The 14,150-nt window shown below is 55.2% G+C and overlaps 1 protein-coding gene across 2 annotated transcripts in view; it reads right to left on the reverse strand.

Moving 5' to 3' along the window:
* The window catches only part of TRPV4 (transient receptor potential cation channel subfamily V member 4), a 37,527-nt gene extending 28,639 nt beyond the window's left edge, over positions 1-8,888 (reverse strand). The window contains exon 1 of one of the 2 annotated variants that reach the window (XM_027566530.1): positions 7,981-8,888. The gene's annotated coding sequence lies outside the window, so the exon portion shown is untranslated. Of the gene's footprint in view, positions 1-7,704; positions 7,761-7,980 lie in introns of those variants that run through there. The other variant, XM_027566529.1, reaches the window with a different exon arrangement.
* Between the last annotated feature and the right edge of the window lie 5,262 nt (positions 8,889-14,150).

Raw genomic sequence — 14,150 nt, forward strand, 5'->3', positions numbered from 1 at the left:
GAAATGTCCAGAACAGGCACGTCCATCGAAAAGAAGCAGAGGGACAGCTGCCAGGAGCTGGGGGGAGTGGGGGGACAATGACCTAGTGGGGATGGGGTTCATTTTGGGGATGATGAAAATGTACTGGGGTTAGACAGTGGTGGCGTCTCTAAAACCCTGAACATTCTACAAAAACACTAAATTGCACACACTGAAAGAGTGAGTTGCATGTGAGTTACATCGCAGAAACCCTTTGCAGCTTGATGACCTCGGGAAAGTCACGTCCCCTCCCCAGCCTCAGTCTCCTTGTTTTGACAAGGAGATGTCGTGAGCTTAGATGCTCATAGAGGGGGCAGCACAGGGAATGGTGCACAGCAGGGGACTCGAGGACATGAAGGTTCTGTCCCAGGAGGCTCTGGCTCCTTCTCCCGAGGTCTCGCCCCCTCCCATCCCTCTAACCTAGCCCTGCTCAGAGCGCGATGCTACCCAGCCCAGGTAGCATGGAATATGGAAGCCCCGTCTCTCTAGCCCAGCCCCTCTACCAGAGGACAGTCACAGCCACAGAGACTACACCTCCCACCCCTGGCCAAGGGAGGATTCTGCAGCCTTAGAAACCACCCAACCCGTGTTCTCTTCCCCACCAGCCACTTCCTGACAGGGTGGCCAGGAGCAAGTCACTTCTCTCTGGGCTTCAGCTTCCTCATCTGTAAAACGGGGGAAATGATCACTGCCATGTGGGAAGGATAAACTCACATATTTGCTTTATAGTTACTGGTTGGACTCTGCGTTCACGCTTTGAATGAAAAAATAAAATGGTAGCTCTTACACCAAAAGGCTGCCATGAGGACTGAATGATCATGGAAGATGATGGACTGAATTGATAATTCACGAGTTTAAGCCAGTGCCTGGTGCGTGGTAAGTGTTAACAACGGCAGCTGCCTTTTATTTCTTCAATTAACAGCTAGAGAGACAGAGCCCAGAGAGGGCAGGGCGGAGGCAGCTCTGGGACACAGACATCCCAGGTCCAAAGCCAAAACTCGTGATTCTGCTCGGAGACCTCGCCTTCTGAAAGCCTTTTCTCCCCTCCTCGTCCCCATCTCTCCTGCATCACTGTCCCGTTACCCAGCTGGGAGACTGAGGCCCCGAGGAGGCAGGACATACACCCATGCAGACCAACACCCACCCCTCCATCTCACACCCCTGGGCAAAATTCAGAGAAGAGAGCAGACACCAAGGAATGAATGGGCCAGGCAGGAGCCAGGGAAGGGTGCCCAGGCAGCAGAAAACCAGGTTCAAGATCCTCTTGCTGCCCCGGCCTGCCTTACCTGCAGCCTACACCAACAGGAGGCTGTGTCTCTGGCTAACTGCTTGAATGCCCACGTTAGCAGTGCCCACAGCCCTCTGGTACATATCACATACACCTTCTGTTTTAATCCAAAAAAATAACTCTAGAAGTTATTATCATTTCCATTCTCAAGGGAATAAACTATGACTGGAGAGAATGGAGGGGAGGGGCTGACATTTATCCAACACCCATCGTGTGCTGAGCACGCTTGCACTGACCTCTCAGCCCCATGTCACAGATGAGCAAACTGAGGCTCGGAGAGACCAGGAGACCCAGCTGAGGTCACAACTCCACAGGAGGGGAATGTGGTTGGGATTCCAACCACCTGCTTTTAAGCCCATTTGAGTTCATGCCTTTAGAGTGTATGAAGCCCTCTCCTTGGGGTCACTTTTCTAAATGCCACGCCCCTTGGAAGTCTCGGGGTGGGCCAGAACAGACTTGTAGTTTTCATTGTGCCTTTGCTGCTTAGTAGCTGTGTGACCCCAGGCAGAGTGTCACCTCTCTGAGACTCAGTTTCCTTGTTTCTAATTTTGTTTTGTTTTGTTTTGTTTGGCTGCACAGCACAGCATGTGGGAATCTTAGTTCCCCAACCAGGGATCAAACCCATGACCCCCCTGCATTGGAAGGGCAGAATCTTAGCCACTGGACCAGCAGGGAAGTCGCCTCACTTCTAAGAGCAGCTAATCACAGCACCCACCACTGGGTTGCCTGGGACTGTGGGTGTCAAGAGGGAGGCTCATAAAACACTGTCCCAGATGTTGGGAACTTGGACGCCAGTTCTAGGAGAGCGGGGGCCTCTTCTGTTACAGTCACCCGAGTTCCTGGGGCCTAGAACAGGGCCTGGCACATCGCAGCTGCCCAAGACATACTTGCCAAATGAATGACCAAATGGATGAATGCAGAGATATAAATGAAAGGAATCGCAGCTAAGTCCTTCTCCACAGGACAGACAGCCCTTCACAGCTGCACCTCTGCCCAACTAACCAGCTGGACACCCCCTCCTTCCCATCCTTGAACAGATAACGTACTGAGCGCCTGCTGCGTGCTGGGCTCTCTGACCTACGATGTTCAACATCCTCCCGCGACAGCGATGGCAACAGCTACCATGTGTCCATTTTGCAGATGAGGAGACTGAGGCTCAGGCAGGCCAGGACTCTTGCCTGAGTCCCTGTCTGAATCTGAGCAGGCGGGTTTTCCTGATGCCCCCACCTGGCTGATCTGTCTGTTGAGTCACTCGGTCCTTCCTTGCTTCATCTGTCTGCTCTATCCACAGGTATTCCTGAGTCCCTCCTCTCTGCCACGGGGCACAGGGACAGGAGTGAACCAGGCCAGCTGGTCCCCGTCCGAGATCTGTGGGCCCTTTGGCCGCCGGGGTCTCCCCTGAACCTGGAGGGCTCATTGGGGACACGCACTGGAAGTGCCTGCTCCATACACACCCTTGACGAGCCGTCCCAAAAGGTGGTCAGCCTTCCTGGTCAGTGAGGTGGAAGCCAGGCCACTCCACCCTCGGGGAAAAACTGGCATCCGGTGAGACTGAGGAGCTCTTTGTGCTGCGGGTGGGCAGGGCAGGGGCGGGAGGGATGGCCGTTACTCACCACCCAAAGAAAAATAAGCGCACTCCCATTTGGTCAATGGCCCTCCTGTCTGCCCCCACACCACCACCTCCTTCCCGAGCCTTTCCCGCCCTCTGATCTCATCTGGAGCAGACCTGTGAGGGCCTCCGATGCCCCTGGTGTGCCGTCTGTGACTGTCACTGATGAGGAAACAAGCTCAGAGAGATGGCGTGACCGGCCTGAGGTCATACAGCCAGAAGGGCAGAAGGGGGAAGCCGATGACCAGGACGGGGCTCAGAGGTGGGAAGGAAATCGGAGTCACAGTGAAAGCGAGGGCCTGGCCTCCCTTCCTCATTCCTGCTCGGCCAGGGTGACAGCTCAAGGGAACTCCAGGGCACCTGAGGCAGGGGGAGCCCAGGCCGGGGCAGGAGTGGGCAGCCAGAAGGATCCAAATCCCCCTCAACTGCTTTGCTGTGACCTCCTGCAAACCCCAGGGGTGGCAGCCCCAGGAACAGAGAGGTTAAGCCACTTCCTGAAGTCACACAGCAGCGAGTGGCTGAGCTGGGATGTGAACGGAAGTGGGTCAGACTCTAGGACCGGACAGTCCCAGTGGCTTTCTGGGAAGGAAGTTGGGCCAGCCACTGGGCTTTTCAGGGACCCTAGGGGTCACGGGACCTAGCTTTCAGGTCCAGCTCTTCCATAAGCCAGCGGGGCATCCCTTGGCAAACTGCTGCTCTCTCTGAGCCTCGGTTTCCTCTGCTGTAAAATAGGACTCAGCATTCCTGCCCTGCCCAACTCCAGTGCGGGTGATGCTGCGACCCCATCAAGGCAATAGGCCGTCAGGCAATAAACACTGGTTACATGCTGAACAGCCTGTGCTGCTCTGGAGACTGTCCACGACCACCCCAACAAAGCCTGCACAGTCGTCACCCCATTTTACAGGTGAGGAAACTGAGGCCCCAGGAGTGAGGGAACTTCCTGAGACTTGGGGTGTGAACCAGGTAGCTAGGCTCCAGCCCTCATGTAAGCACTAAGTCAGGAAAGTGGGAAACTCTGACGGCCCTGGCGCTCAGCCAAGGCCTGTAAGCACTTCCGAGCTGCAAAGGCAGCATCTCTTGTCCAAGTGCAAGTCCAGCTTTGCCCCTTGCTCCCGCCTTCCTGGCACAGAGGGGCTCTCGGAGGGATGAGCTGCAGGAAAACGCGCCCTGGAACAGGCTGGGGGACAGGATGAGGAAGCAGACGGTGCTCGGAACCCCCTCCATGTGCTCTGGACTGTCCTTGCAGAGAGGGGACTGACAGCCCCATTTGGCAGATGAGGAAACTGAGACTCAAAGGTATGGTGACGTGCCTGAGCTCCCCTGGGGAGAAGGCAGCAGGCACAGGAGTTAAGTCCGGGCCTGTCTAAACAATTCAGGCTCTTACCTCTAAACTGCAGACTATCTTCCCATGACCCCAGATCTAGACAAATGGGGACAGGCCACCTTGGAAGTTAAGGGACATGGATTTTATACGTATCTACTTTTATTGATTTGGCTGCACTGTGTCTTAGTGGCGGCATGCGGGATCTAGTTCCCTGACCAGGAATCGAACCTGGGCTCCCTGCACTGGGAGTGCGGAGTCTCAGCCACTGGACCACCATGGAAATTCCTAGGCACTGATTCACAGTCAGATAAATGGAGTTCAGACCTTCGTTCTGGCCCTCCTCAGGTGGGCCAGCAACTTTAGCATCCTGACCTCAATTCCTCCCTCTCAAAAATGGGTATCATCCTAGCTTCGCATCCAAATGTACTTAGTCTCGGGCTCAGTGTCTGGCACACAGTAAGTGCTCAGTAAATGCTCACTGTCATCATAATGACTGCTAACGCAGCCTATGCTTGGCTGAAGCCAGACAGAACCTTGCACCCAGAGTTCAGAGTGGCAGCTGCGGGTCTCAGGACCACAGGCATCTTGAGAGGTCTGAATTAATCTTTAACAGGTGAATTCCACCCCAACCTGGCAATACGGAGCATTCCAGAGGGCCTGCTGGCAGGAAATGTTCCCTCAGCTCCCCAGATCCTGCGTGAGTCAGGAGGAGCTGGTCCTTGGGTTCCCCCGTGAACTGAGGAGGGGCCTGGAATGTTTTTCCTAGAGTCGAATGGGGGAAACTGAGGCACATAGCAGGTTGAGGGCCTGGGAGGTGTAGAGCCGCCCGCTCTCCATGTGGCCGCCTCCCTCCCAGGGACACACGAAGGACCTCAAAGGACTCTGGCCCTCTCAAAATGCTGTGTTCGGGCACTCAACTGTGCAAGTGGGGTTAATTGCGCACCATGTGCCAGGCGCCCTGAGATCAAGTCTTGCATAGTGCTTTCCCTCCATCTTCCAGCCGCCTACTGGGGGTGCCAGCCCCTACCTGGGGCCTCACACCTCTGGCTGGATGACTTCTCCACCTGGGGACCGGCCTCCCCACCCAGCCCCGACTCCACGGGCCTTTCCAGACCACACATCCGGCGTGGCCCTCCCAGGCTGGACTTGCAGGGTTTCTGGGTCTGACCCAACCCACTGCCTGTCTGATCCCTTGTCCTTCCTGTTCGTGTCACGCTCCAGACAAACGGGACAATGTCTCAGCTCTGCTAGTTTCACCACCTGGTGACGAGTAGAAGTCAGGTCTTTACCTGAATACCCTTTCCTCCAGCATCTGCATTTACTCCTTCAGGTGAGCCTCCAAGGCCACCTTGATCAAGCCCTTCCGGGTTCCCGATCATCACAATCCCACCCACAGCCCGCTCCCCTGAGCCCCAGCCATCCGGAGCACACACGCTCCCTGGCTGGGTGCTCTTGGGGCTGGTGTGGGTGTTGCCTGAGGGCAATGCCAGGGTCAGGGAGACAGCTGCGGGGGAGGAGGCAGCCCTCCCTCCCACCCCACGGGCTCTCTTGGACCACCCAGGTCACCGACCCCCTCACCCAGGCTGGGGCTAGGCGGGGGTCCGACGCCTCAGTGCCCAGTCGAGGGCTGGCCCAGGGCAGCTTTGCAAGGGGGTTTTGATGGACAGAGGAGGAAATGGCTGAGGCCCAGCTCACACCTGCACAGCTGATGAGGTGGGAGGGGAGTCCACAGCCCAGGCTGGATAGAAGGCATCTGGTCTGGATTTCGCTTGGGGGATTCGAGGCGTCTTTACTAGTCTCTCACACACTTCTTCCTCAGGCGCCCATTCTCTAAACCTGGGGAAACTCCACTTGGAAATGACCCCACCCTGCTTCTATTAATACAAGTGTGAACCTGACTGGCCCAGGACTCATTTGTCGTTTGTCTTAGGAGCCCCTCCCCGCTCCGGTTTACCAATAGAAGTGGGGAAAGGGGTCCCTGGCCTTTCTGGCTCCCACCACCGTTCAAATAGAATGATCTAGATAAATGTGGAAAAGGCCAATTACCTTTTTCACCCCCTCCATTGGGCTTCCCTGGGGGCTCAACTGGTAAAGAATCTGCCTGTGATGCGGGAGACCTGGGTTCAATCCCTGGGTTGGGAAGATCCTCTGGAGAAGGGAATGGCTACCCACTCCAGTATTCCGGCCTGGAGAATTCCATGGACAGAGGAGACTGGTGAGCTGCAGTCTATAGCGTCCCAAAGAGTCAGACACAATTGAATGACTTTCACACTTCACATTTCACCCCCTCCGTTGAGAAGATGTTGGGGCAACAATCACCAGCGCAAACCTCATATCCTTAGGCTGGGCTCCAGGCAGTGTGGGGCCCCTCGCAGGGCGGCTGTCCTTGCTTCAGCCCAGGGGCGCCCTCAGCCCACCCCCATTTTCTAGATGAGCTGTCTGTCTCTCAGACAGCTAAAGAAGTAGCCCGAGATCACACAGAAGCAGGTGGCCAAGTGAGGGTTCAGACCCACACAGGCCCCACTTTTAACCTCACAGACAATCCACGCTTGACCCTCATACCTGACCTCTCTTAAGAGGCCACCTCCTCACCCAGTGACCCCATCCTTGCCCCTATGATAAAGGGGCAAAGCTCAAACCCTCCAGAGGGTCTCAGTGTCCGAGATCACGCCCCACCTCCACCCCCCAGCAGAAGTCCTTGGTTCTAGACACTCCGTGGCCATAAGTCCACCCCCTCCTTGGCAACTTCCACGACAGCCCCTGGGCTCCATGCAGGGAGGACGTTGGAGCTGGACAGCCCTGGCTTTAAATTCCCCTTGGCTATATCCCTGACCTGGGCCTCAGTTTCCTCATCTGCAAAATAGGGAGAACGGATGGAGGAAACCGGCTGGTGCTGGGCCAGGCAGGGGTGTCCATGGCTGGAAACCGCCAGGCACGTGGGAGGGTAGGCGGTCTCTCCCAGTTCTCAGAGACCTCCCAGGGTGTCCCCGCAGAGCTGGAGGGGAGATTAGAGATCTTCCTGCCTCCTGGGAGACGAGCCCTCTCTCTGGGGCTCAGTAATGAAGAAATGATCTTTGGAAGCTGCAGACTCCCAACCCTTCCTGGAGATTGAAGGCAAACCCCCAGGCACCCAACTCCCTCTTCCAAGCCCACCAAAAAGGAGGTGACCGCGAGGTGGGCTGCAAGGCCTCCTGTGTTTGGTTCCTGGGCTTGGAGCTCCGGGGGAGCGGGTACCTCCCTCCCCCAGGCCTGCATTCCCGGAGCCGGGAGCCGAGGTTAGCGCCCACTTGGCAGGTAGGGAAAGGGAAGCCCAGAGAGGTGGTGCCCAGCCCAAAGGACCCCCACGGATCCCGGGCCCCAGGCTGGCACTCCGCAGCCTCCAAGACGAACTTGGGGGTTCGCGGGGTCCTTGGCTGTGCCGTCTCTCCCGGGGGTCCCCGCCCCGAAGGCCCAGACCCCACTCACCTCCGAGAGGGCTCTGCGGGCGCCGGCGGCCGGGAGCGCGGCGCTTCCTGAATCCCGGCAGCCCGCCCCGCGCCCGCCCGGAGCCGCCGCGTCCCTCCTCCCCGAGCTCAGGTTCCACCGCGCGCGCCGCCCCCGGGCTGCACCCCCCGGGCTGCACCCCGCCCACGCCGCCCGCCCCGGAGGCGAGGCACCAAGCCTACCCCGCGCCTGGGACCCGCGCCCCTGCGGGAAGGGCGCGGGGAGTGGGGGGCGGAAGCGGGGCCTCAGTTTCCTCACCTGGAAAACGGGCGTCATTACCCCAGGTACAGGGGCAGGCGCTTCGTGGGGGGCGTGGGGTGCCTCTGGCTGGAATCCTGAGACCACCGGCTCCTGAATTCGTCAGCCCGGGACTGCTGCCCCATCTGGTAATGGGCTTGTCGCCGATTCCTCCACGCTTCCGCTCATTCAGCAGTCAATTCAGAGACAGTGTGCACTAGGTCCCGGCCTTTGGGTAGCTCCAGACTTCCAGCAGCGGAGGCACCTGTGTTACAGACAGAACCATCCGGGACTAAACCAACGCGAGCGCCTTTGAACCTCACCTCTTTACCCAGCTCCTAGCACAGAGCCTGGACTGAGTAGGCCACCAACCAGTGTTCTTTTATGGAGAAGGTGAGCCCCACCGCGCAGTCCCACTTTCTACCCCAGACACTTGAATACCCTCATGGACAGGCAGCTCACTTCTGCCAGGACTGGCTCGACTCCTCCAGCCAGACTCCCGGAGCCCAAGCCCTGGCTCTGTGACTCACCAGCTGAGCAGCCAGTCCCTACTCTGCCTCGGTTTCCCCTCACATCACAGTGAAGAGGCTGAGGGCACCAGGTCCATGCAGAGGCCGAAGAACAGCCTTAACCCTTTTTATTGTTATTCTTTTCTCTAAACTGAGCTGACTCCCACATTGGGAAGATGGTGGGGTGGGTCCTTCCTCAACAGCTTGCAAGCAGAAATAGCTGCTAGGGTGCGCTGGTCCAGCAGCCAGAAAGTGGAATTTGAGAATTGTTGGAGAGAGAATCTTAATGGAAGTGCTGTGTTCAAACCACTGGTCGAGGACTTCCCTGGTGGTCCAGTGGTTAAGACCCTGTGCTTCCACTGCAGGGGGCACGGGTTCGATCCCTGGTCGGGCATACATGCTTCAGTCAGGTACGACTCTTTGAGACCCTATGGACTGTAGCCTGACCAGCTCCTCTGTCCATGGAATTCTCCAGACAAGAATACTGGAGTGGGTTGCCATTTACTCTTCCAAGGGATCTTCCCAACCCAGGACTGAACCCGAGTCTCTTATGTCTCCTGCATTGGCAGGTGGGTTCTTTACCACTAGTGCCACGTGGGAAGCCCCTGGTCAGGGGACTAAAATCCTGCATGCCTCGCAGCCAAAACAAACAAAAAGAAAATAAAATGCAAACTGCCAGTCTGAAACAATTACCAAAAAAGAAACCTTAGTAAAGAACTTACTGAGCAACAGGTGGGAGTGAGGGTGGAGGGTGTCAAGTAAACCTTCCTCCCCCAAGGCTGTGCGGCAGGGATTGCTGTGCCCATTTTACAGATGGGAGATGGGGGCTTGGAAGGAACCGTGACCTCACCAAAGCTCTGTCCCTGAGGATTTGAGAGAGAGGAATCTCTCCTCTGGGCTTCCAGGATCTTAAACAGGGCAGACAGGCAGTTATCTGGCAGTGAGGAATGTAAACAGAGGGCCCCTTATACCTCCCTGAGGAGGAAAAGCCCTTCTATTTGGGGCCTTCCGGGCTGGGGGTGGGTCAGGGCGGGATGCAGAGGAGTCCTGGGCATATCTAGTCTGGAGCCCATTTCTGGAGAAAGCCTCTTGTTAAAAGAAAGAAAAAGAGGGGCTTCCCTAGTGGCCTGGGAGCTAAGCCTCTGCGTTCCCAATGCAGGGGAGCCGGGTTCAATCCCTGGTTGGGGAACTAGATGCCACATGCCACAACTGAGACCTGGCACAACCAGATAAATAAGCAAATATTAATTAAAAAAAAAAAAGGATAATTCAGTAGGAGGATGCTGGGGGCTTCCCTAGAGGCTCAGATGGTAAAGAATCTGCCTGCAATGCAGGAGACCTGGGTTCAATGCCTGGGTCAGGAAGATCCCCTGGAGAAGAGCATGGCTACCCATGCCAGTGTTCTTGCCTGGAGAATCCCATGGACAGAGGAGCCTGGCGGCCTTAGGAGGGTGCTGGAGGGGACTGGAGGCGGTAAGGTCAGGGATGATGTTTGCTCTTCTCCGGAGTGAGGGGGAAGAGGCAGGAGCCCTCCGCGTCAATATGGCTAACCCTACTCCCTCCCGACCCCCATTTCACAGACTGGCCCATTGAGGCCCCATACAAGGAAGTGACTCATCTTGGGCTGGGAGGCTGGATCTTGGCCCCTGTGCCCACTGTGAGTTCAAACTCTGCTTTGCCGCTGATGAGGTAGGGGCCGTGAGCAAGAGCCTCTCCCTCTCAGTGCCCCGGTGTTCTCATCTGAACAATGGGTATCAGTTTCCACGAGGCAAGGACCATGTCTGTCTTGTTTGCTGGACAAGCCTCTGGTACTTAGTAGGTTCTTTTAAGATACTGCTTGGTTGAGCTGGAGGGGGTGGGAGTTTAATGGGTATAGACTTTCAGTTTTGTAAGATGACAAGAGTTCTGGAGATGGATGGTGGTGATGGGCACTGCAGTAACCACCTGCGTGAGTTATCTTATGACGGGAGGTCCTGGTAAGGAACATGGAACTGACAAGCCACCACCAACCAGAAGAATTCAGGAAAGGTCAAAAGGAGAGAGGAGACTCCAGGCCATCTGTCCTGCTGACCTCCCAGAATCCTTCCCACTGGAATCCATCCTAGCTAAGCTCTGTGTGACCACCAGGAAGGGCCCTGAGTTGGAACGATTGGCCAAAGACAACCTAGAAGCTAACCCCATCACCATAAAACCCGAGACTGCGTGCCTCGGGGCAGAGCGGTCCTCCTGGGCTCCCTTACCCTGCTGCTCTCCACCCAGGGTGCCCCTCCCCAGTAAAGTCTCTTGCTTCATCAGCACGTGTGTCTCCTCGGACAATTCATTTCTGAGCGCTAGACGAGAGCCCACCCCCGGGCCCTGGAAGGGGTCCCCCGTTCCTGCAACAGTGATGCGGGTACAACAGTATGAATGATCTTCACGCCACCGAACTGTACACACAAATGGCTTACGAAAGCAAATTCCGTTACGTGTGTTTTACCACAAGAAAAGAAAAATTGGGGGAACGTACTGGCTGATTGAAAGCCTGCGGGCCTGCCTGGCAGGAAAAAGGGGAGTAGGAAGAGAAAGCAGGGTGCTCAGGGCACCCAGCAAATGCTCACTGGTTTGACTAAATAGGAACAAGGGTCACTGCTAGGATGTGACAGCAATGGCGGTCACTGTTTTTGTCGCTGGCAAAACTGCCCAGCCTCTGCTTTGAGAGGACGACAGATTCTCAACAGAAAGAACTTTTCCTCTTAGGGAAGGAAAAGATTTCAAAGCCATTAAAGCAAACGGAGAGTCCTGTAGAGGCTGCAGGTTGGCCCAGCGCCTTGTCCCACACGGGTCTCAGGGTCCCCAGGCAGGCAGGGGGCTCGGCCACTTCCACTAAGGGAGGTTCCTGGGCAGCACTGAGGGTCTGCACTTAGCAAGTGCCTGCTGTATGCCAGAATCAGGGCCAGTGTTGGGGAGAGACCGTGAACCGGGTGGGGTGCATCTCAGGAACTTTATACAGACTGCACCTGCCCTGGATTATAAAAACAAGATGTGTGTACCTCACTGTACAGTTAGCATAGCCCTGATTCTGCGGGTCACCTCCTGACAGCCAGGAAGGAAGGATTCCTTTTTTCTTTAACTTTCTATTTCGTATTGGGGTATAGCTGATTGACAATGTTATGATGGTTTCAGGTGGACAATGAAGGGACTCAGACATACACATACATGTATCCATCCTCCCCCAAACTCCCCTTGCATCCAGGCTGCCACGTAACATTGAGCAGAGTTGCCTGTGCTCTACAGTAGGTTCCTGTTGGCTGTAAAATTGAGATTCTTATGTCATTTCCCATGAAGGGACACAGAGAGCCCGTGTGCCCGACAGACTACAGCTGATAGCATTTGAACCCAAGCCTGGCAGACTCTGTAGTACAGCAGGGTCAATGAGAATACAGTCTCAAAAAGGCAGATTGTAACATGTTTTAGCAAAGAAATAGGGAAGCTGGGACCCTCATGCATGGCTGGTGGGAATACGAAATGGTGCAATCACTGTGGAAAAACCTGGCAGTGCCTCAAAAAGTTAAATATAGAGTTACCATATGACCCAGCAATTCCACTCTGTGGGAGACAGCCAAAAGAAATGAAAACAGATGAACACAAAAAACTTGTATACAAATGTTCGCACATCACTCATACCGGCCAGAACTGAAACAATCAAATAATGAGCAGATAAATGAAATGTGGTATATCTATACTGTTGACTATTATGCAATAATAAGAAGAACGAAGTAATTCCCTGGTGGTCCGGTGGTTAGGACTCTGAGCTTCCACAGCAGGGAGTCTGGGTTCAATCCCTGGTCAGGGAATTAGCATCCTGCATGCCACACAGCAGGCTTCCCAGGTGGCTCAGTGGGTAAAGAACCTGCCTGCAATGCAGGAGATGCAGGAAAAGCAGGTTCGATCCCTGGGTCAAGGAGATCTGGAGGAGGGCTTGGCAACCCACTCCAGTATTCTTGCCTGGAGAGTCCCTGGAAAGCTACAGTCCACAGGGTTGCAAAGAGTTGGACACAAAGTGATTGAGCGCACGCACAGATGCCATACAGCTAGGCAAAAAAAAATGGAAAAGAACAAAGAATTGATATATGCTACAATGTGGATGAACATTATGCTAAGTGGAAAAAAACACCTTGAAAACATGCTGAGTTAAAAAAGCCAGACATCAAAGGCCATAAGAGTACCCCTACACGAAATGTCCAGGAGAGACAAATCCACTGAGACAGAACTTAGACTAGTGTTTTCAAGGGGCTGGAGAGGCTTGGAGGAGTGACGGTTAAAGGCTATGGGTTTTGTTTTTTTTTTTAGGATGATGAGAATGTACTAAAATTGCTATGGTAAGAATTGCATCTATCTGTGAATATATAAAAACCACTGAATAATACACATCGAATGAGTGCACTGCATGGTTTGCAAACTGTATTTCAATACATCTGTTACAAGAGATTAAAAAAAAAAAGAAGAAGAACATGCTCTCTGAAGTCAAAAGGATCTGGAGGATCTGGGTGGGGCTGTACTGTATTTTGAAGCTGTGTAACCTCGGGCAGGTACCCCTGCTTCTCTGAGCTTCACTCCTTCATCTGTAACGTGGGGACAGTAACCTACCTCACGCGGTTGGGAAGGTTAAACATGATGATCCTCATGAGGGCTGGGCAATGCCGGGACAGAGCAACGCTCAGTAAATAGTCCTGTGGGGGCACCGTGGAGTCCTCACCAAGACTAGCGTCCCCCTCAGAGCACTCCCACGTTTACCCAGCACTCCCCCTTACGCATCTTCCTTCCCAGTAATCTGGTGAGGTTGGCATCAGCGTCTCCATTTTACAGATGAGAACTACTGAGTCCAGCAGACAACAGGCCTCCCTGGCAGAGAGTGGCTCCCTCTGACACCCCCAGGCAGAAACATTTTCCCTCCCCCTCCCCACACCCCACGTGGCTCTGTCTCTGCCTCTCCCCTCCTTCTCTCCCATTAGGCACCTCTTTAGCTCAGCTGGTGGTCTCACGGCTCCAGAGCTCAGTTTAGGCCAAGAGTTGGTGTTTAGGTTCCTGGAGGCTTGAAGTGGTTCTCAGACTCAGGGGTGCAGCCAAAAACCAGCACCTGCAGACCTGGGCCATCTCATCCCCTCCTCCCTACAACCCTCAGAGGGGTGGGTCTTTTCCAGCCCTTTTTGCAGATGGACAAACTGAGGCTCCACACAGTGAAAAGCACTCTGCCAGAGGAACCTGCTGGTGATGCAGTCAGGATTTGAAACAGGACTGTCTGAATTCAAACACCCACTCTCCAGCCCCTCTAGCAGCCACACTGCCCCCTGGACCTCAGTCCCCTCACCTCTGACGTGGGAAGCCCTGCTCGCATCCACCGAGGTGAGACTGCGGAGCATGGGGTTGTGGGGATGAGCAATTCTGATTGGCCTTTTAGCTCTTTCTCTGAGTGCCAGGGACGGGCTCAAGTGATGAGGAGAAACAGCAGGGGGTGGGGGGGGCGCATTTATGCAGCAGCAGCTGTGGGCCAGCCGTTTCATAAGTCTTGGTCCTCACTGATCCCCCTCCAGCTACAAGAGAGGAAGGCACTCAGAGAGGTGAGGGAACCTGCCCCAGGTCACACAGCCGGGAGGGTGTGGGGCCTGATGGTCTTCCTCTGGGAGCCGGCCCCAGCGGGGAGCA

This window comes from Bos indicus x Bos taurus, chromosome 17 (genome assembly GCF_003369695.1).
Source record: "Bos indicus x Bos taurus breed Angus x Brahman F1 hybrid chromosome 17, Bos_hybrid_MaternalHap_v2.0, whole genome shotgun sequence".
In the NCBI taxonomy this organism is placed as follows: domain Eukaryota; kingdom Metazoa; phylum Chordata; class Mammalia; order Artiodactyla; family Bovidae; genus Bos; species Bos indicus x Bos taurus.